We start from the raw sequence: 21404 nt of genomic DNA, 5'->3' as shown, positions 1-21404 counted from the left end.
ATGTCAAACTCCATGCATATGTCAACAAGATATCTCCCATCCATATATTGATCACACAAGATGGCATGAAAGATGTAAATAAGATAACTCAGTCTTCTGAATATTAATTTCAAGAAAGGCATAAAATAGCAAGATGCATGCTCACCCAAAGATGTTTACCACTGTCCATGGAGGATGTCCAGTACAAAGTTTAAATGGAAGAGGAATTCTCTTTAAATAGTGAGGTCCTGGAGGTGCTTCTGTTGGTAGATGACATTGTGCTGGTCCCATCAAACTTCAGAACACTGCAGAGCCCCCTAAATGAGATCCATAATCACTTGAGGGTTTGGTCTAGCTACACAGGAAAACTCAGTGAATACAGAAGGCTTATGGCTCACATTTTGATGTGCAACTGGACAGACAATACTTAAGACTGATCCAGGGGGCAGCTAGGTGATGCAGTGGATAAATCACCAGCCCTGGATTCAGGAGGACCTGAGTTCAAATTTGGCCCCAGACACTTGACACTTACTAGCTGTGTGACCCTGGGCAAGTCACTTGACCCTCATTACCCAGTCCCACCCCCCCCCAAAATCAAGACTGATCCATCAGTGACATATTTTATACAGACCTCATGCAGGGACACTAAACCAGAGCCCAGCTTAAATAGGAGGAAATGAGTGGGCAATCTAGTCTTTGGGAAACTGTAATCTTTTTTAGGACCCTCACTTCTCCTTAAAAGAAAAATTATTTGAACATCTCTACTCTTTTAGTGAGGGTATATGATTGCAAGCCATAGAATAGCATAGTCTCCAAGGCTGAATAGGGATTGAGGAGGCAGGAAGTCCAACTGATACAGGATATTTACCCACATCCCAAGGTTGTTGTGAGGATCAAATGAGATCACATATGTCAAGGGCTTTGCAAACCTTAAAGCGCCACATACATGCTAACTATTATTATTATTGTTGTTCTTGTTATTATCAAGGACCAGACAAGGTTTGGAAATCATATTTCTTGTATGTAACTCTCCAGCAGAAGTTTTGAGCCATTTCTGTGAAGCAGGCAATTTAGGAGACAAGAAAGGACTTGAGGGATCATCCTGCCCACTGTGTGCCTGTCATGGAGAGGAAACTGTGCAAAGAAGATAAGACAATTGAGACAGCTAGGTGGCACAGTGGATAAAGCACCAGCCCTGGATTCAGGAGGACCTGAGTTCAAATCCAGCCTCAGATCCTTGATACTTACCAGTTGTGTGACCCTGGGCAAGTCACTTCACCCTCAATGCCCTGCAAAAAAAAAAGATAAGAGAATGGTGAGTACTGACTTACAGAGAAAGCAGGGGTCTTCTTATCTAACCCTCTCTTTTTACAGATGAGAAAACTAAGGCCCAGAGAACTTAAATGAAGTAAAGAGAGGCAGGGTGGTACCATAGAAAGGTATGCTTGGATAAGACTTGTATGACCTTCCCTCAGAGTCTCAGTTTACCCACATTTGGTTACACGACCCCATGTGGTGTCAAAACCCACAGTTTAAAAAGCTTTGGACTAGATGACATCAACAGTTCCCTCTAACTTTAAAATCCCATGATCCAGGGGCAGCTAGGTGGCTCAGTAGATAAAGCACTGGCCCTGGATTCAGGAGGACCTGAGTTCAAATCCAGCCACAGACACTTTACACTTACTAGCTGTGTGACCCTGGGCAAGTCACTTAACCTCAATTGCCTCACCAAAAAAAAATGTTTGAAAAAATCCCATGATCCAATGAACCACTGTCAGAGAGATCCAGAGTGAGATCAAAGGGTTCCTTCTGATGTTCTTGTGTAAAGAGCGGTCATCAATTCCAGCTAAACCAGTAAACATTCACTACATTTCTTTTCAGTTTATAACTTAATTTTCATAACCAATTATTGACCTTTAGGTTAGTTGGCAGCATTACTAACATATACACACACACACACACACACACACACACACACCCTTAGAGTAGCACCTGAGGCAATCACAGATGTTTTTTTAGTATCACATGCAATTCTGCCACCCTACCCCACCCCACCCCGCCATTTTGTTCCTCCTCTCTCAATCTCCTCTTCTCCTTCTTCTTTCTTTTCTTTCCTCCTAAGACTCATACAAGGGTCTCTCTGTCACTTTCCCACCTGCTAAGTCCCAGGCCTGGGCCCAACATCTACTCTACTTTGTTCCCCTCGTGTCCCAGGACTATTTGGATCTCCTACTTCTGCTCACTTTTCCATCATTCACTCTTCTCCTCCCAGGCTCACTGATGAACAGGCCCTTCCTGTCTCAAAAATGGGAGCCCTAGGGGTCAGCCAGGTGGCACAGTGGATAAAGCACCAGCTCTGGATTCAGGAGGACCTGAGTCCTAGCTGTGTGACCCTGGGCAAGTCACTTAACCCTCATTGCCCTCCAAAATAAAAAAAAAAAAAGATGGGAACCCTGAGGTGTGTGGCAGCCCGTTAGCACAGAGCTCCCCTAAGGCCCACCTCCCCCTCAAAGGAACCTCCAGATGGGTGTCTGAATGCAATATGGCACAGGGTCAGAGGATACTGACAAAATTATCTTCAAGATCATTCAGACCGACCCCTTCATTTTACACACGAGGAAACTGAAGCCCAGAGAAGGGAAATGATTTATCTGAGGCCACAAAGGGCGTAAGGAATAGTATCGCTTGAGCAAATTCCCAAACCAGGACGTCATCCAAGTCTTCTAACTCCAACCCCACTGCTCTTCCAACCACTTGGAATATGGGCCATCCCTGTGTAGGAAACTCTACAGGAGGACACTCCCTCTACCAATGAAGATCAGGTGCAACAAGTCTTGAAAAGTTGTGTTGGACACTCAAAGGTGAAGTGCCTTGTCCAGGTCCAAGGCTGGATCTCTACACACTATTCCATGTGGCCTCTTCTTTCAGCTGAACTGTACAATCATTCCCTGACACCACCCTCCTACTCATGTTTGGGCCCAAGAGAAAACCCCTCTAAGTTGTTCGTGTTTGTACCTCCCAGAGACCAGCACAGTGCCCTTCAGGGCTTAATGAATGGCATTATCAGGCACCTAATAAATGTTTGTTAAGTTGACTGGAAGTTGAGGCCCATCAGAGGAAGGAAAGAAGAAAACAATCATTGATTAAGCACCTACTATGTGTCCGGCACTGTGCTGTGAAGCAAATGCTATTATGATCCCCATTTTACAGTTGAGGAAACTGAGGCAAACAGCATTTAAGTGACTAAGCCAAGGTCATATACCTGGTATATATCTGAGGTAGAATTGGAACTCAGGTCTTCCTAACTCCAGGGCCAGTACTCTATCCACTGAGCCACATAGTTATGCCAGTGGCACTTAGAGGACTAGTCAGTCAATAAGCATTTATTAAGTGCCTACTATGTTCCAGTCACTGTGCTAACTGCTGAGGATGCAAAGAAAGACCAAACCCAATCCTTGCCCTTAAAAACCTCGCTGTCTAATGGCGAAGACAATTTGCAAACAGCTACGTACAAACAGGCCGTATAGAGGATAAACTGGAGATCATCATCAGAGAAAAGAGACTGGAAGGAAGGGGGATGAGGAAAGGCTGCCTGAAGGAGGCAGGATTTCAGGTGGGACTTGAAGAGTCCCAAGAGAGGCAGACGCAAGGAGGATGAGCATTGCTGGTAGTGGGGACAGACAGCAGAAATGCCGGGACTGAGAAGATGGAGTGTCTTGTTCTAGGGAGAGCAAGGAGGCTGGTGTCACCGGCCATGGGAGGAAGCATAAGGCTGGGGGGCTGGGGGGAGGGGGGTCATGTTATAAAGACCTTTAAACCCCAAACAGAGGATTTTGTATTTGATCCTGAAGGTCTTAGGGAGCAAGTGGAACTTATTCAGGAGGAAGGTGACGGGGTCACACCTGGGCTTTAGGAAGATCATTTTTGGCAGCTGAGAATAGAGGCCGGGCAGGAGTGGGGAGAGACTTGAGGCAAGCTGACCAACCAGCCGGCTATTCCAATAGACCAGGCCTGCTGTGATGAGGGCATAGACTTAGAGCAGGAAGGGACCCCAGGGGCTATTTAGTCAAATGGCTTCACAACCCAGATGAAGAAACCGAGTCCCCAGCAAGGGGAAGTGTCCACAGAGGTAGTAAAGTGTTGGGAGTCGGGATTCAAACCCATGTCCTCTCACTCCCAGTCGAGCCCCCTTTTCACTGAGCCAAGTACACTTCTCAGCCAGGATTCCAACATTTGCTGCTTCCAACCTGGGTCGCGGGCCTGGCTTGCCTGTTGCCAGTGAGCTTAGCTCTCCTTAGCAGCAGCAGCAGCAGCAAACCTGCTGGGACCAGGAATAAAACCCCCATGTCTGACCTAAAGGGAAGTACTCTTTCCCATCAGACAGCACAGCATGAGCTGGCACCCCTGCCTCTTATGTAAAAAAAAGGAATTGGGAGGAGAAAGAAGAGGCTCATTACCAATGCACTTGTGCTAGGTTATAAAACTCCTCTTCCAGCAAGGATGACCCTTTAGAATCAATGACAAGCATGCCTGGTGATACCTGTCTCCTGACTGCTCTACACCAGTCACTCTCCTGCCCGCCGGCCCCCCCCCACCACACCTCATTCCCACTCCCCACACGCACCCAGAGGGCAGACAGGGCTCCTAGCAACAGCTCTGGTCAAACACACAGCCCGCCAGCCAGTCCTCTGGGCTTGGCCGCCCCAAACCCCAGCAGGGACTCCAGCCTTTCTCCTTCCTATCCCATCTTCCCCTCAGCCACCCCCTTCCCCACCCCCTTTGCCTGACTCACCCCACAGATTGCCAGCAATCTGGGCATTGTCAGGGGAAGGAATAAACTCTTGCCACCCACAGGCTGATGAAGGCACCTGAAATTCAGGCGTGCGCGCGCGCACACACACACACACACACACACACACAAGCGTGCACAGAGTGTCAAAGGAAGGAGAAGAAGCATTCCATCTCACAAACACCTCTCCTCCCCCTGGGATGCCTAGAACCCCCAAGAGAAGTAACAAGGTACCCAGGGAAAACCCAGGCAGTAGTTTTCCAGAGAGGCCTGGCCTAACCTGACACAGCTGGCCTGAAGCCACCACAATCCCCTAAAAACAAACAAACAAAAGCAGCTGGTTGAGAGGCCTTCAGAGGGAAAAGAATAAGGGTTTGAGGACTTCCCTAAGGACAAAGGAAGGTCTGGGGCTGCGAGATGGTGAGAGCAGCTCATATTTCTATGGCACATTTAAGGTGGGAAGGCATTTAAAGCCCTGTACAACCTGGCTCCCACTTACCTTTCCAGGACCACTAGCCATCACTCTCCCTTCCCAAACAACTTGCTGGGACAAGCAGGCCTTCTTGCAGCACTCCACCCTGGACATCTCCATCCCACTGGGCAGGCTGTGCCCAAGGCCTGCCATGGCTGCCCTCATCAACCTAGCCTCTTGGAATCCCTTATTTCTTTCAGAGCTCAACTCAAATTTTTCTTCTTACAGAGACTTTTCACGGTTCCTCCAGCACCCCCCTACCCTATTACCTTATACAAAGCGTCTCAAAAGCCTTAGTGCAATTTTAAACTATTAAAACTGTATTTAGGGGCAGCTGGGTAATACAGTGGATACAGCACTGGCACTGGAGTCAGGAACACCTAAGTTCAAATGTGGCCTCAGACACTTACTAGCTATGTGACCCTGGGCAAGTCAACTTAACCCCGATTGCCTCCAAAATAAAAATAGTAATTTTGCATAAACCTACATGTGGACATGTTGTCTTCCCTGAGGGAAATGTAAGCTACTCACAGCAAGGACTGATTTTTTTTTTTATTTGTATTCCAGTATCAGAGTGCCTGACACATAGCAGGTGCTTAAGAAATGTTTACGGATTGATTACATTGTCTTATTTGATCTTCACAATGACTTTATGAAGTGGAGTAGGTAGTGCAAGCACATTTTACAAATGGGGAAACTGAAGTCCAGAGACAGGGAATATGTCTAAGGTTACAGGGATTACTAGTAGGTGATAAAGTAGTAGTAGGTAGAGCAGGGTTCTACTGTTTCTGACTTTTAATAACATGGCAATTATATGCAAAAATAAGAGTCAGATTTGCTTTATATAATTTTAATCAACAACTCATGGATTATTTGCAACAAGGACTGCAACACTGAAAAATTCCATATGCTTTTTCACATCATTTTTATAAAATGTTTATGAGGTTTTAAAGGTGAGAGGAGCTAACATCTTAGAGCTGTGGTCAGTAAATCTCCAACCGCATTGGGTGCTGTGTAGTTAACCCTTAATTTAAAGTGGCAGTCTCTGTGGTTTGAGATTGCAATTGAATGGTATCCAGGTCATCAGAACTCTGTCCCAAGCCCTAACCTAGTTCTCTGCGATCCCAACATCACCTACCCTAACTCTCTAGAGACTGGCTTTAGGCCAGGGAAGGAGAGGAGGGTGAGTATAGGGATTCCATAATGATCAACACCACAGAAATTAAGAAGGGTTTCATATTTCAAGGAGAGCACAGACAAAAGCCAAGGAGCCAAGCCTGTCATGAGTCACGCACAAACCAGAGGAAGCAGGGGACCCATGTGTGGGAACCCTGCCCTGCTGAGTGAGGGTCCTCAAGATCTGGGAAGATGGGATCCAAATGGGGCAGTACAGGTAGCAGGCCAAAGGAGCAATGGACTATAGAACAAAATGGGAGGGAGAGGGAGAGGGAGAGGGAGAGGGAGAGGGAGAGGGAGAGGGAGAGAGAGAGAGAGAGAGAGAGAGAGAGAGAGAGAGAGAGAGAGAGAGAGAGAGAGAGAGAGAGAGACAGGGAGAGAGGGAGGGAGGGAGAGAGAGAGGGAGAGAGAGAGTGGGAGAGGGAGGAAGAGAGAGAGAAAGAGAGAGAGGGAGAGAGAGAGAGGGAGAGAGAGAGAGAGAGGGAGAGAGAGAGTGAGAGAGAGAGAGGGAGAGGGAGAGAGAGGGAGAGAGGGAGAGGGAGAGGGAGAGGGAGAGGGAGAGGGAGAGAGAGAGAGAGAGAGAGAGAGAGAGAGAGAGAGAGAGAGAAGGAGGGGGGAAGAGGAAGGAAAAAAGGAAGGGTGGGAATGACTCTCATCTATCTGATTGTTCCTCCTACCTATCTGATTGTTCTGTCTCCTTTGTTGTTCCAAACTAAACTCATTATCTTTCCCCCCAAACCACACCACCACCACCTTGCCTATTACTTTAGAGGGCAACACCATTCTCCCAGTCCCCCAGGTTTGCAACCTGGGGGTTGCCCTGGACTCCTCATTCTCTCACCCCACCATATCCAAGGACTGTTGATTTTACCTCAGCAACATCTCTTGAATATACCCCCTTCTTCCCTCTGACACTGCCACTACTCTAGTGCAGGCTCTCATCGAGTCACAACTGGATTACTGCAATAGTTGCAGGTGGATCAGCCTGCCTGCCTCTAGGACCTACCCAATCCAGTCCATCATCCATTCAGCCACCAAATTGACTTTCCTAAAGCATAGGTCCAAACATGTTATCTTCTGCCCTCCCACCACTCAATAAACTCCAGTGGCTCCCTATCACATTTGGGATCAAATACAAAAACCCTCTGTTTAGTGTTTGGGGTGCCCTTCATAATCTGGTGTTCTCCTCCCTTTCCAATCTTTTTATACCTTAATCTCCTTGAGGGCAGGGACTATCTTTTGCCCCTTTTTGTATCCCTAGTGTTTAGCACATAGTAGGTCCTTCATTCCTGAAATCCATCAAGACCTCATCTGCCTACCCTCGAATTCAGACACCATTCAAAGGATACCTCTACATCTGTGCCCCTCAAGAGATTCAAGTCAGTTCAATTCAGCATCTACTGTGCAAGGGGTATCTCACAAAGGTGAGTTAGAACCCAACCTCTGCCCTCAGGGAGTCTAGAAGAGGTGATAAGACCACACAGATAATTATTATGCATAACATTATATGATGAGGGAATTTGAGGCAAATTTGGGCTCACTCGGGTTTATAACCTCCTCCCTCAGCCCCCATATAAACCAAGTCTTTTTGCTGATTCTATCCTCCACAACTTTCAAATCCATTTATCTATCCATTCACTTAGTCTAGTTTAGACCCTCATCACCCCCTGTGGAGAAACAGCATGGGTCACAAAGGATAAGACACTAAACCTATCATCCAGAATACCTGGGATCAAATCCTGCCTTAGACACATGCTAGGTGCATAACTCTGGGCAAGTCAGTTGACTTCTCTGTGCCTCAGTTTACTCATCTATAAAATAAGGGAATTGAATTCAATGGTCTAGAAGATCCCTTACAGCTCTAAATCTGAGTCTATGACTTTGCCTGGACTATTGCTACTGATCCCTAATGTATCTCCCTGAATCTACTTTCTCTCTTCTCCAAACCATCCTCTATACAATTACAGAAATGATATCGTTAATCTGACCCTTGCCCTCCCCAGCTCAAGAATTTTTAATAGCTCCCTACTGCCTTGGGATAAAACACGAATTCCTCAGATTAGTATTTAAAGCCCTTCTTAATCTATCTTCAGCCTACCTTTCCAGTCTTATTTCACAATACAACTCTTGACAAATTTTCCAGAGCCCTCTGGGGAGACTTCTTAACCTCTTATTGATGATTCAGGATCATCATTGAGAGCATCAGTTTAGTTCTGGGCCAAAGAACAGTGAAACCCGCAAGTTCTGATCCCAACATTAAAAGACTGCTTTGCTTTTTGAATTCTTGTGTCTACTTTCTATAGCTTTCTGTTTCCACCCTCATCATTAACATATCAATTCTTGCTGATTGTTCTTGCCTCTAAAAATCCTTCCATCCTGTGCTCACTCCCATCCACTCCCTCCAACTTTCTTATTAGCTACTTCTACTCTGCTATGGCCAAATAATTAAACTTGTTAGAAACGTTTCCAAAATAAGAGTAAGTGGATTCTGAGTGAGTGCATCTGCAGCGTCTCATATCCACCTCCTTCTCTCCATTCACACAGCCACTGTTACCACCCATTCCAGGTCTTCATTACTTCTCCTCTGGACTGTCATTACAGCCTTCTAATGATCTCTCTGCACACAGTCTCTTTCCCCTCCCCTCCATCTTGGGCTGAGCTACCAAAATCACCTTCCCTCCTGAGCTCTGCCTCTCTAATCCCTAACTTCCTTCTGGGAGGCACAGCTTGAGTGCCACAACCTATCAAAGGCCGTTCCTGAGCTCCCCAGTTGTTTTCACCCCTTTCCCTAATTACTCTGTATGTATAGGGTGGGTCAAAAGTCAGGAAGAGGGTCTGTTGCTTTAATAACTTTTTGAAAATTATTTTTTCTTTATTTCATACACACACATACACATATATACACACTGTATATGATGCTATAGTATTGTAAATTAAAAGTAAAGGAGTTATTAAATACTGAGGCCCCTTTTTGACTCTGTAGCTTTAGGCTCACCCTGTACAATGCATGTATTTAGGGGCAGCTAGGTGGTGCAGTGGATAGAGCACTGGCCCTGGATTCAGGAGGACCTGAGTTCAAATCCAACCTCAGAAACTTGACACTTACTAGTTGTGTGACCCTGGGCAAGTCACTTAACCCCAATTGCCTCACTAAAAAACAAACAAACAAAAAAGAATCTTCAGGGGTCCCCTGTGGCATCTAGGATAAAATTCAAATTCTTCAATTTAGCATTTTAAAACCCTTCAAAATCTGTCTCCAGATTACTTTTTCAAGATCATTTTACTCTGCTCATCTTTGTGAACTCTCTATTTTAGCAAAACTGATCTCCTTCTGTTCCCTGAACTTGGAATTCCATCTCTTATTTCCATGCTTTTACACAGGCTGTCCTCCCTCCCCCTCACCCCCCCCCACCAGCCTGGAATACATTCCTGACTCAACTTTCTGCCTCTTATGATTCTTAGCTTCCTTCAAGAAACATCAGATGGCTGGGGGGGGGGGGGGTACAGCTAGGTGGCTCAGTTTCCTTATCTATAAAGTGTTTGTGTGTATGTATTTGATGGTATCTAGTCCCATACTAAAAGTATGCTCTGACGATTCTTTTGTTTTTGTGGGGCAATGAGGGTTAAGTGACTTGCCCAGGATCACACAGCTAGTAAGTATCAAGTGTCTGAGGCCGGATTTGAACTCAGATCCTCCTGACTCCAGAGCCAGTGCTTTATCCACTGTGCCACCTAGCTGCCCCCCTACTGAGTAACTTTCAGATGAAAAGTTATTAATGTAGTCACTATAGCTTGGAGACTCCTAGGTAGTAAAATTTGTTACAGTCGAGGTAATGGAGGCTTTGCCCAAAGACGAGACATTTTTGGGGTTGGGGGTAGGGCAGAGGAGGGAGGTAAAGAGCTATTGACCGTCTTTGTTTCCCTCTAAGGAAAAAGTCAAGGGGGGAACTTGATAATGGGAAGGAGTAAAGATGGTGATAAGATGATGAGAAAAGTACTGGAAGCAGGGTCCTACTGGGAAAATACCTTGACTTTGGATAAGGGGAAGGAGAAGGCAGAGGCTCTAGACAAACTCTGGCCAGGCCTACAGGTGAGGGCCATGGCCCAGTGAGCCACCCCCTCAGTGTCTATAGCAGTGACTCTGCAGGGCTGCCTCACAGTAAGTCTAGCTGTCTGGGGAGAGGGGGCAACACAGTTAACAGGCAACCACTGTAGTAGCAAAACACTGGGCAATACCCCACCCCCACCCTCTCTTTTTTTCTCTCCCTCTCTCTTTCTCTTTCTCTCCCTCTCCCCTTTCCTTCTCTCTTCATCTCTCTTCCTCCTCCTCCCTCCTTCTCTTCCTCTCTCTCTCCCAATCCCTGTCTCCCCTGCTCCTCTCTCCCTTCTCTTGATCACTCTCTTTTTCTGCCCCTTCAGGAAGGTTGGCCCACAAGACACAGTGGCTTAGTTCGTATTAGAAAAGGGTCGGGAATATCTATAGACATCTCCAGCTTCCCATCCCTGAATTTTTTTTCCTTTGAAGTTTTGCCCTCTCTGACTTTGTTCATATTTTTTTAAATGTGTTTACTGCAATAACTATCATTTACACATTGTGCACACATACATGTTTTCTCCCCAATAGAACATGAGCTCCTTGTGATGACAGGTTGTTATACTTTTTTCCTTTGCATCCCTAGAACCTATCATTGCACATAACATAGTAGGGGCTTTTAAAATGCTTTATTTATTGAATCTAACTTGAACAGTTTGTGAATCTATGAGGGAGTATCCCATTTGATTCCATCTTAACTCAGCCCCAATTTCAGTAGTTAAATGAACTTTCTTGTAACTCTGGACATTTACTACTCTGCTGCCTCAGTTTCATTCTATGTAAAAGAAAGAAGTCAGGGGCAGCTAGGTGGTGCAGTGGATAGAGCACTGGCCCTGGATTCAGGAGGACCTGAGTTCAAATCCAGCTTTAGACATGATACTTACTAGCTGTGTGACCCTGGGCAAGTCATTTAACCCCAATTGCCTCACCAAAAAAACAAAAAAGAAAAAAAGAAAGAAGTCAAACTAGATCAGTGGGTTCCCAATCTAGAGCACTCATACCTCTGGGCATATAAGAAGACTGTCAAGGGAGTACGGGGAAATATTTAGTAAATTTTCTAAACTTCATAGTATTTTTTCTCCAAGATGTTCAGAACACTTGATACATCTGTGAGCAACACAAGCAAAACCTTGTTCCCAGTCCTCAGCAATATAAAAACCCATCAAGTATTTGGCCCCAGGTTACACGGGTATTGTTTCTGTTATTGTTGTTGTTGTTTTCTTTCTGAACAACAACCACAAATCAAGCAAAAATGAAATTTGCAAAATTATTAGTGGCAAGTTTAGCCCCAAAGAATAGATAAGTAAAGACACCTCAAAGACAACTCCCCACGACTCCCCAACTCGAGATGAAGGGAAGGGTGCAAAAGTATGGAACATTATATATAATATCAGAATTTTTTTAAACAAATTGATTAATTTTGCTGAATTTTTGTGTTTGTTTTTTCTTATTAAAAACCCTGCTTCAGGGGCAGCTAGATGGCACAGTGGATAAATCACCCGCCCTGGACGCAGGAGGACCTGAGTTCAAATCCAGCCTCAGACACTTAACACTTACTAGCTGTGTGACCCTGGGCAAGTAAGTCACTTAACCTTCTTTGCCCTGCCCCTCCCCCCCAAAAAAAGAAAAACCCTTCATTATAAGGGATGGTTCTCTGGGAAGTAAAGGAGGGATACAAGGAAAAATTTAGACAATGCAAAAATAAAATATATTTAATCAATCAAGTGTTCTTTATGAAAAATCAATCTCTATTTTATTTCTTATGTGCATATACATAGTAAACTCTGTCTTAAACAGTTTAGATTGATCAATTAACAAGCATTTATTGAGCACCTTCTTTGTGCAGATGATACAAAGATGAGAGTGAAACAATATCTGATTTCAAGGGGAATGTGTTCTATCAGGGGAGACAATGTATATACATTTACTTACATAAATGTATATTCAAAATATATACAAGGTAATTATGAGAGGAAGACAGCAGTGAGAGGCTGGGATGATCAGGAGAGACTTCATGCCAAAAAAGTGGCACCTAAGCTGAATCTAGAAGAAGGCTGGGGATCCTGAAAGGTGGAGGTTCTGAGGGAAAGCATTCCAGACATGGCCAGTCAGCCAGGGGAAACATGGAGATGGGTGATGGAGGATCACATGTGAGCAGCAGTGAGAAGGCCAGTTGGGCCACAACCTAGAGTGTGCAAAGGGGAGGAATAAGTAATAAAACTGAAAAGGAAGGCTGGGGCCAGGCGGTAAAGGGCACTAAATGCTACCCAAAGGAGTTTACATTTGATCCCAGAGATAAGGAGCCACTGGCTTTTATGTGTGTGTGTATGTGTGTATGTATATATGTATGTGTGTATATTTATATATATATATATGTATACATACATATATGTGTGTGTGTGTATGTGTGTATATTTTTTTCTATTTTTGAATAAGGGAGTAATGAGGTCAGACCAGGGTTTTAGAAAGCTCACTTTGGTGGCTGTGGGGAAGATGGTGTAGGCGATGACTTGAGAGACAAGGAGACCAATTAGGAGGCTATGGCTACAGTATAGGACAGAGGTGATGAGGACCTGACCCAGATGATGACTGTAAGGAGACAGATTCCCTTCCACTTGTTGTGGAAGTAGAAACACAAAACTTTAGCCCCTGATTGCCTACATGGGGTGAATGAGAGGGGAGCTTGGAAGAAGGGTAGATTGTTTTGTTGTTGTTGTTGTTGTTTTTGGCTGGGGAAGGGATGAGGAGTTCTGTTCTCAACATGTTGAGTTTGAGATGACTATGGAATATCAAGCTTGAAATGTCTCATAATATATAATAGGGAGGTTTTGTTGGGTTCTTTTTGAAGGGCAATGAGGGTTCAGTTACTTGCCCAGGGTCAGACAGCTAGTAAATGTCAAGTGTCTGAGGCCGGATTTGAACTCAGGTACTCCTGAATCCAGGGCCGGTGCTTTACCACTGCACCATCTAGCTACCCAAATAGGGAGTTAATAATATGGTATTGAAGCCCAGAAAAAAGACCTTGGATATACTATATAGATCTGGAAACTATCTGCATGAGATGGTGGTTAAAATGATGATGTCGACAAGCAAGAGAGTAATGAGAGAAAAGAGAAAATGGTCCAGGACAGAGTCCTGGAATATAGATATTATAAATTATGAGCTATCAAAAAATCATAATAAATAAATAAATTCATAGATGAATTAATTAATTAATTAATTAATAACCAAAAAAAAACAAAGAATGGGAGAGAGAGAGAGAGCAGTCACCAAAACCCAGAAAAGAGGGAATATTCAGGAGGAAAGGGTGGTCATCTGTGTCAAATGTTGCAGAACAGGTTAAAAAAAAAAAAGATGAAGGTTGAGGAGAGGCCATCAAATTTGGCAATCTGTCTTCATCTCTTTCTCCAGCTCACACTGATTCCTCCACAGCACTCTGGAAACTCACTCTGCTCCTGGACTGCTTCTCACATGGAAAGTATTCTCCACCCCTGAGGCCTCACCTTCTGGATCCACTGATTTCTCCAAAACCTCCAATTTACTGAGGAATCCCAAGCCAAAGATGCCCTCATTCCTCTCCAGGCTGACTTGATGACTCATTTCCATAAAACTTTCTCTATGGTCAACCCCTAACCTTCTTCCACTTTCTAGTTGCCTTTTTTTTTTCCTTCTGGACAATGAGGGCTAAGTGACTTGCCCAGGGTCACACAGCAAATGTCAAGTGTCTGAGGCTGAATTTGAACTCAGGTCTTCCTGAATCTAGGGCCAGTTCTCTATCCACTGTGCTACCTAGCTGCCCTCATTAGTAACTTTGGAAATAATAGTTTTTAATTAAGTGATGAGGTCTGAAGTCACACTGCAAAAGATTGAGGAAGGGGAGACAATGAGTACAGGCAGCTTTTTCCAAGAGTTTGGACTGAGCAAGGGAGGAGGGATATAGGATGGTAGACTTCTGGCTATTAGGGGCACTAGTCCAACTCCTTAGTTTTACAGATGAGGAAACTGAGGCCCAGAGGAGATGAAGTGAATTATCCAAAGTTACACTGATAGTTAAGTGGCTGAGCTGGTATCTGAATCTAGGCTCTGAATCCAGAGCTCTTTCTCCAGTACCATGCTGCCCCCCAAGCACATACCAAAGTAAATCTCATGTCCCCTGGCAACTACTCTAGAACTCTGAATTCCAGCTCAATGACGAAGAAGAGAGAAATGGCAAAAATTAAATATTTGTTCTTTAGAAAACAGAGTTGTTTGGGAGGCAAAGAGCAGAGGGAGTTTCTCTGTGACTCCTTTAAGATTCTATAAAAAGGGGCAGCTAGGTGGTGCAGTGGATAGAGCACCGGCCCTGGAGTCAGGAGTACCTGAGTTCAAATCCGGCCTCAGACACTTGACACTTACTAGCTGTGTGACCCTGGGCAAGTCACTTAACCCCAATTGCCTCGCTAAAAAACAAACAAACAAACAAAAAAGATTCTATAAAAATTAAAATGATTCCAGCTTGGCCTCAGAAAAGACTTAAGAAAATGCACCTCCCACATATGGAGGCAGCAGTGGATAGGGCACTGGAATTGTGGGTTGAAATCCTCCCTAGGATATTTACTACTTATGTCACCCTAAGCAAGTCTCTTAACTTCTCTGTGCCTCAGTTGCCTTGCTTGTAAAATAAGGGGATTGGACTTAAAAGCCTTCTATGGCCCCTTATAGAGCTAAATCTATGTTCCTATGATCTTTTATTTGATAGGAACTATAGGTGTGGAATATTGCATGTACCCTCTGACATAAGTGATATGTGGATTAGTTTTGATTTTTAATAGATAGGAATTTAAAAAAAAATTTAAAGGATATCAATAAAAACAAATCAATATTTTTAAAAAGAGCCAAAAAAAGAAACAATTAATATGATGGCTAGAGAAGCATGGGAAGACAATAATTTATATGAACTGATGAAAGGTGAAGTAAGAAAAACCAGGAAAACAATATACGCAATTATTACAAGAAGGATAATCAAAATTTAATGCTTTGAAATTATAATGACCAAGTTTGAATACATGGAAGAGATAGAAGAAGGCACTTCACCACCTTATATTAATTAGTTTTGCTATAGACAATATAAAATAGTTGAGAGTCTACCTGCCAAGACAAACCCAGGAATGATATTAACAGAAGTACAAAACACTTTTCACACAAATAAAGTCAGATCTAAACAATTATAAAAATATTTATTGCTCATGGGTAGGCTGAGCCAATATAATAAAAATGGCAATCCTACCTAAATTTATTTATTTATTGCCATACTGATCAGACTATCAAAAAAAATTTTACAGATCTAGAAAAAATAATAACAAAATTCATCTGGAGGAACAAAAGGTCAAGGATATCAAGGGAATCAATGTAAAAAAAATGCAAAAGAAGGTGGTCTAGCCATACCAGATCTCAAACTGTATTATAAAGTGGTAATTATCAAAACAATCTGGTACTGGCTAAGAAATAGAGAAGTGGATCAGTGGAATAGAATAGGTAAAAATTACAACATAGTAAATGACTATAGTAATCTAGTATATGATAAATCCAAAGATCCTGGGTTTTAGAACAGAAACTCACTGACAAAAACTGCTGGGAAAACTGGAAAACAGTATGGCAGAAACTAGGTATAGACCAACATCTCATATTGTATACAAAAATAAGGTCAAAATGCGTATACAATTTACACATAAAGGGTGATACCATGGGGGCAGTTAGGTGACACAGTGGATAGAGCACGGCCCTGTATTCAGGAGGATCTGAGTTCAAATTGAGCCTCAGATACTCTTACAAGCTTTGTGACCTTGGGCAAGTCACTTAACCCTCATTGCCCCTTAAGGGAAAAAGGGGGGCAATACTATAAGCAAATTAAGAGAGCATGGGGGCAGCTATGTGGCACAATGGATAGAGCACTGGCCTTGGAGTCAGAGGACCTGAGTTCAAATCTGGACTCAGACACTTAACACTTACTAGCTGTGTGACCCTAGGCAAGTCACTTAACCCCAATTGCCTCACCAAAAAAAAGAGAGAGAGAAAGAGAGAGAGAGAGAGAGAGAGAGAGAGAGAGAGAGAGAGAGGAATAGTTTATCTGTCAGATTTATGGACAGGGGAAGAGTTTTGGACCAAAGAAGATATAGAGAGCATTATAAAATGTGAAATAGATCATTTTGATTATATAAAATTAAAAAACTTTTGGACAAACAAAACTAATGCAACCAAAATTATAAGGAAAGCAGAAAACTAGGAAAGAATCTTTAAAGCAAGTATCTCTGATAAAGGCCTCATTTCTCAAATATAGAGAGAACTGAGTCAAATTTATAAAAATACAAGTCAAAGGATATGAACAGGCAGTTTTCAGATGAAGAAAATGCTCTCAATCACTATTGATCATAGAAATACAAATTAAAACTACTCTGAGGTACCACCTCTCGGAGTGGCCAATATAACAAAAAAAGTAAAATGTTGGATGTTGGAGGGGATGTGGGAAAACTGGGGTGCTAATTCACTGTTGGTGCAGTTGGGAACTGATCCAACAATTTTGGAGAGCAATTTGAAATTATGCCAAAGGGCTATCAAACTATGTTTACCCTTTAATCCAGCAATATCACTACTAGGTTTATATCCCAAAGACATCCCCAAAAAGAGAAAAAGACCTATTTGTACAAAAATATTTATAGTAGCTCTTTTTGTAGTGGCTAAGAATTGGAAATCAAAGGGATGCCCAACAACTGGAGAATGGCTAAACAAGCTGTGGTATATGATGGTGATGGAATATTATTGTCCTATAAGAAGTGGACTACAAGCAGGATGATAATGCCTGGAAAGACATATGAACTGATGCATAGTGAAGAGAACAGATCCAGTAGAACATTGTGCACAGTGACAGCAATATTGTTCAATGAAGAACTATGAATGATTTAACTATTCTCAGCAATGCAATGATCCAAGACAATCCCAAAGTACTAATGATGAAGCATACTATCCAACTGATATATTTTTTTTTTGGTAAGGCAATTAGGGTTAAGTGACTTGCCCAGGGTCATACAGCTAGTAAGTGTTAAGTGTCTGAGGCTGGATTTGAACTCAGGTACTCCTGACTCCAAGGCCAGTGCTCTATTCACTATGCCATCTAGCTGCCCCTATCCAACTGATATTGATCGAACACAGACTGAAGCATGCTGTTTTTCACTTTCTTCCTTTCATTTTTTCTCTTTTTTTGAATCTTCTTATGCAAAATGACTAATATGGTAATGTTTTACATAATTTCCCATGTATAATCTATATCTGATTGCTTACCACCTCAGGGAAGGGGGGAAGGATGGATAGAATTTGGAATTCAAAACTTTAAATAAAATGTCTATTAAAATATTATATATGTGTGTGTTTATTGGGGAACGGCTAAACAAGCTGTGATGGAATATTATTGTCTTATAGTATATATGTTGGTTAGTTTGGCTAAACTGTTCCCCCTCTCCCTTTAAAAAATTCTTTGTTATAAAAGGTGGCTGTCTGGGAGAGGGAAAGGAAGGGATACACTGGAAAATTTAGATGATGTAAAAATGAAAGATATCAATAAAATTTATTCTTAAAAAAGTCTACATAGTTGTTAAGAAAGATAGGAAGAGGGGGCAGCTAGGGGGTGCAGTGGATAAAGCACTGGCCCTGGAGTCAGGAGGACCTGAGTTCAAATCCAGCCTCAGACACTTAACACTTACTAGCTGTGTGACCCTGTGCAAATCATTTAACCCCAATTGCCTCACCAAAAACAAAACAAAAACAAAAAAAAACCATCTATGTCCTAAAATGTTCTAAAGAGAAAGATGGGGAGAAGAGCAGCTAGGTGGCGCAGTAGATAAAGCACTGGCCCTGAATTCAGGAGGACCTGAGTTCAAATCTGGCTTCAGACACTTGACACTTACTAGCTGTGTAACCCTGGGCAAGTCACTTAACCTTCACTGCTCTTCCCAAAAAAAGAAAGAAAGAAAGAAAGATAGGGAGAAAGGCCAGTGAATTCAACAAACATTTATTAATTGGCTATTCTATGTCCAGCATTGTGCTTACAAATTCTGTAGCTGCCTTTAGTTTATCACTGATGCTTTCATATTCTGACCCATGCTTATGTTCTAAGTTCTAATGGTTTGCTTTCATTTCTATGATAAAAAATAAAATTTGAAGTCTGGCATTTGAAAAGAAAAGAAAGATAGGAAGGAGAAAAGGGGAGGAGAGAGGGAAAGAAAGGGAAAGAGAGAGAAGGATGAAGACTGGGGAAGAGAGGGAGAGAGAGGAAGAGAGAGGAAGAGAGAGAAGGGATGGGATCCGGATCCAACACTTTAGTAAAGCTCTCTTCCCCGCCTCCCACCCCTATGTTACCACCCTTTAATTCCTTCCCTGAGTTTAGCTGTGGTATGACAGGCTCCCCATGGAATTTGACAGGATGAAAGCTGTGCAGAACTGGCTCTGGGCCCCAGGGGCTCTGCCTCCAATGGAGGCAATGCAAGCAGCCCAAAAAGGCCGAGGAATGTCACTAAGGAAAAGGCTCTTAACCTGTTTTTGTGTCACAGGCCCCATTGGCATAGTCTGCTAAAGCCAAGACTCTTTCTCAGAAAAACTTTTTGAAAAGCATTTACTAAATGCATTTATTAAAACAAAATGCACAGTTATACAAAGCAAACCAATGATGCTGAAATTCAGCTATCAAAATATTTAGAAGACAGATTCACTGATCCTAGGTTAAGAACCCTAGCACTAAAGGCACTAGAGAGGGAGGGTCTTTTGCCCTTGATGATATACAGAGAACTGATAAACCATGATCAATGAACATCAATAAAGGCTACCCCCACCATACTCTGTCAAAATCACAGAAGTGGATCATGAGGTTTACAAATGGAAGAAGCCTCAGAGATCCAAGCCTTTGATTTTACATAGGAGCAAACCCAGACCAAGAAAGCATTCCTTTTAGAAATAAGGAAATGCTGGTTCAAAGCAGAAAAGTGACTCACTCATACAGCCAATAAGATGCAGAGTCAAGATTTGAACCCAAACATTGTGATTCTCAATCCAGGTTTCTTTTCACCACACCACAATGCCTTCTGCAACCCCATGTTCTATCCTTCTACCACCTGTCTGTCGAGGTTAGAACATGTAGAAATATTTAGGATTATATGACCATAGATTTAGTGCTGTATGGGACTCTGCAGGTCATATAATTCAATTCTCTCGTTTTACAGATGAGAAAAGTGAGGCTTAAAGAAATTAGTCAATGGCAAAACCAGCATTTGAGTTGAGTCCTTGAACTCCAAATCTACCATAGCCCTTTCCACCATACATTAGTACCCTGTGGTGAAAGGATGAAAGAGCAAATTGTCTAAGAGACGGGTGCTTCTCCCAGGTATAACAAACAAGTTCTCTGAACAATCCACAAACCAGTTGCTCAATAACTGAGTTGTCTGCCCAGAGAATAGTCCTTAGCACCCTCACAGATATTCCCCCACTATGTCCTTCCTTTAGACAAGACATTCACTCAGTGTGTTTTCAGATTGCTAAGCACAAATTGTGGTAAATTAATGTTATAGATTATTACTGGGTCATAGGGAGCAGTGAATATGAGGAATTCAGAAAAGCATGGGAAGATTGATGCAGATGGAAGTTAGCAGTATTAGGAACAATACATATAACTAGGAGAATATGAATGGAAGGGACAACAAAAAAAGAATTTAATACCGTATAATTATAATAACCAAGACTAGCCCTGAAGAACAGATGAAAAAGGGGTTTCCCTTTCCTGTTGGCAGATGTGAGGGGACTCTGGATATGGAACACTGAACATACTGTCAGACTCAGGAGATGTATTGGGTTAGTCTTGTCAGGCTGCTTTTTTTCCTTTTTTTTTTTTTTAATCTTTCTTACAAGGGATGGCTTGCCTGGGAGGTAAGAGTGGAGGGGCACATTTGGAAATGAAAGGAATATATAAAAACAAAACATTACAATAAAAAAAAAGATTCCCCAGAGCAGGAGGTGTCATTTGCTCCAAATGTATCATCTCCAATGATACAGAGAAGATGGAGCATAGATTCTCACCCCAGTCTCCCTGAGCCGCCCCCCCCCCCTTCACTGAGAGCATCATGTCCCAAATATCTGCAGATATCACCTACTCCCTGCTGGTTACTGAGCTAGGCTCTGCTCCCCAGGCAGCACCTCTCTCCTCACAGACATCTGGTGGAGAACAAAGGGGGATGGTATGGGCCGGCATCCCTTTCCTCCCTCTCCCCTCAGACCGTTCTTTTTACCCTTTCTTCTGTTCTCTTGGAGATGTGGTTTCTTTCTCAGGGGCCCTTGGATTTCTCGGCAATAATGTGTCACACGTCCCTGAACTCCAACAATGCCTTCCTTCCCCGCCTCCCTGACCACTCGGTGGACAGTTCACTCACCTTGCTTCCCAGAGTTGGGCATTTCCCTTTTACTTCTGTTATCTGATTTCCATCACACCTGGCCAGGATCTCGACTCCCTCCCACACAAGGGCGGCTACCGAAGAGGTTTGACCCTCTTTCCTCCCCCTCCACGTCTTTGTTTGATGCCACTGCCGAGCCTCAAGTCCAAGGTGACAGTTTTGCACCCGAGGCTGAGGGGCCCCTTTCTGTCTGGGCAAGCACAGGCCAGAGGAACAAAGCTAAGTGCGAGTACTACCTGCACATTCAGCGTTGCTCACTCTGAATAAACAAGGCTGCATAGCAACCACTTCTCTGAAGAAGTCTGAGAACTCCCTTCATGAGGGAGAAGGGGGGGGGGAGGAGTTTTCCCTTTGGCCTCTTTTCCTTTGTTGCTCAGTCAGTGCCAGGGCACCCCCAGGAGGCCACCCTGCACGGAGATCAGGGAATAG

At 43.3% G+C, this 21404-nt stretch overlaps 1 protein-coding gene across 1 annotated transcript in view; it reads right to left on the bottom strand.

Annotated features, from left to right (window-relative positions):
• The window catches only part of TOGARAM2 (TOG array regulator of axonemal microtubules 2), a 99526-nt gene extending 78323 nt beyond the window's left edge, over positions 1-21203 (bottom strand). The window contains exons 1-3 of the mRNA XM_043986703.1: positions 20955-21203; positions 1228-1268; positions 146-296 (exon numbers count right to left, since the gene is read on the bottom strand). The gene's annotated coding sequence lies outside the window, so the exon portion shown is untranslated. The remainder of the gene's footprint in view (positions 1-145; positions 297-1227; positions 1269-20954) is intronic.
• Positions 21204-21404: the final 201 nt, after the last annotated feature.

The sequence above is a fragment of the Dromiciops gliroides genome, chromosome 2 (genome assembly GCF_019393635.1).
Source record: "Dromiciops gliroides isolate mDroGli1 chromosome 2, mDroGli1.pri, whole genome shotgun sequence".
NCBI lineage: Eukaryota > Metazoa > Chordata > Mammalia > Microbiotheria > Microbiotheriidae > Dromiciops > Dromiciops gliroides.
This window is presented reverse-complemented; position numbering and strand designations above follow the sequence as displayed.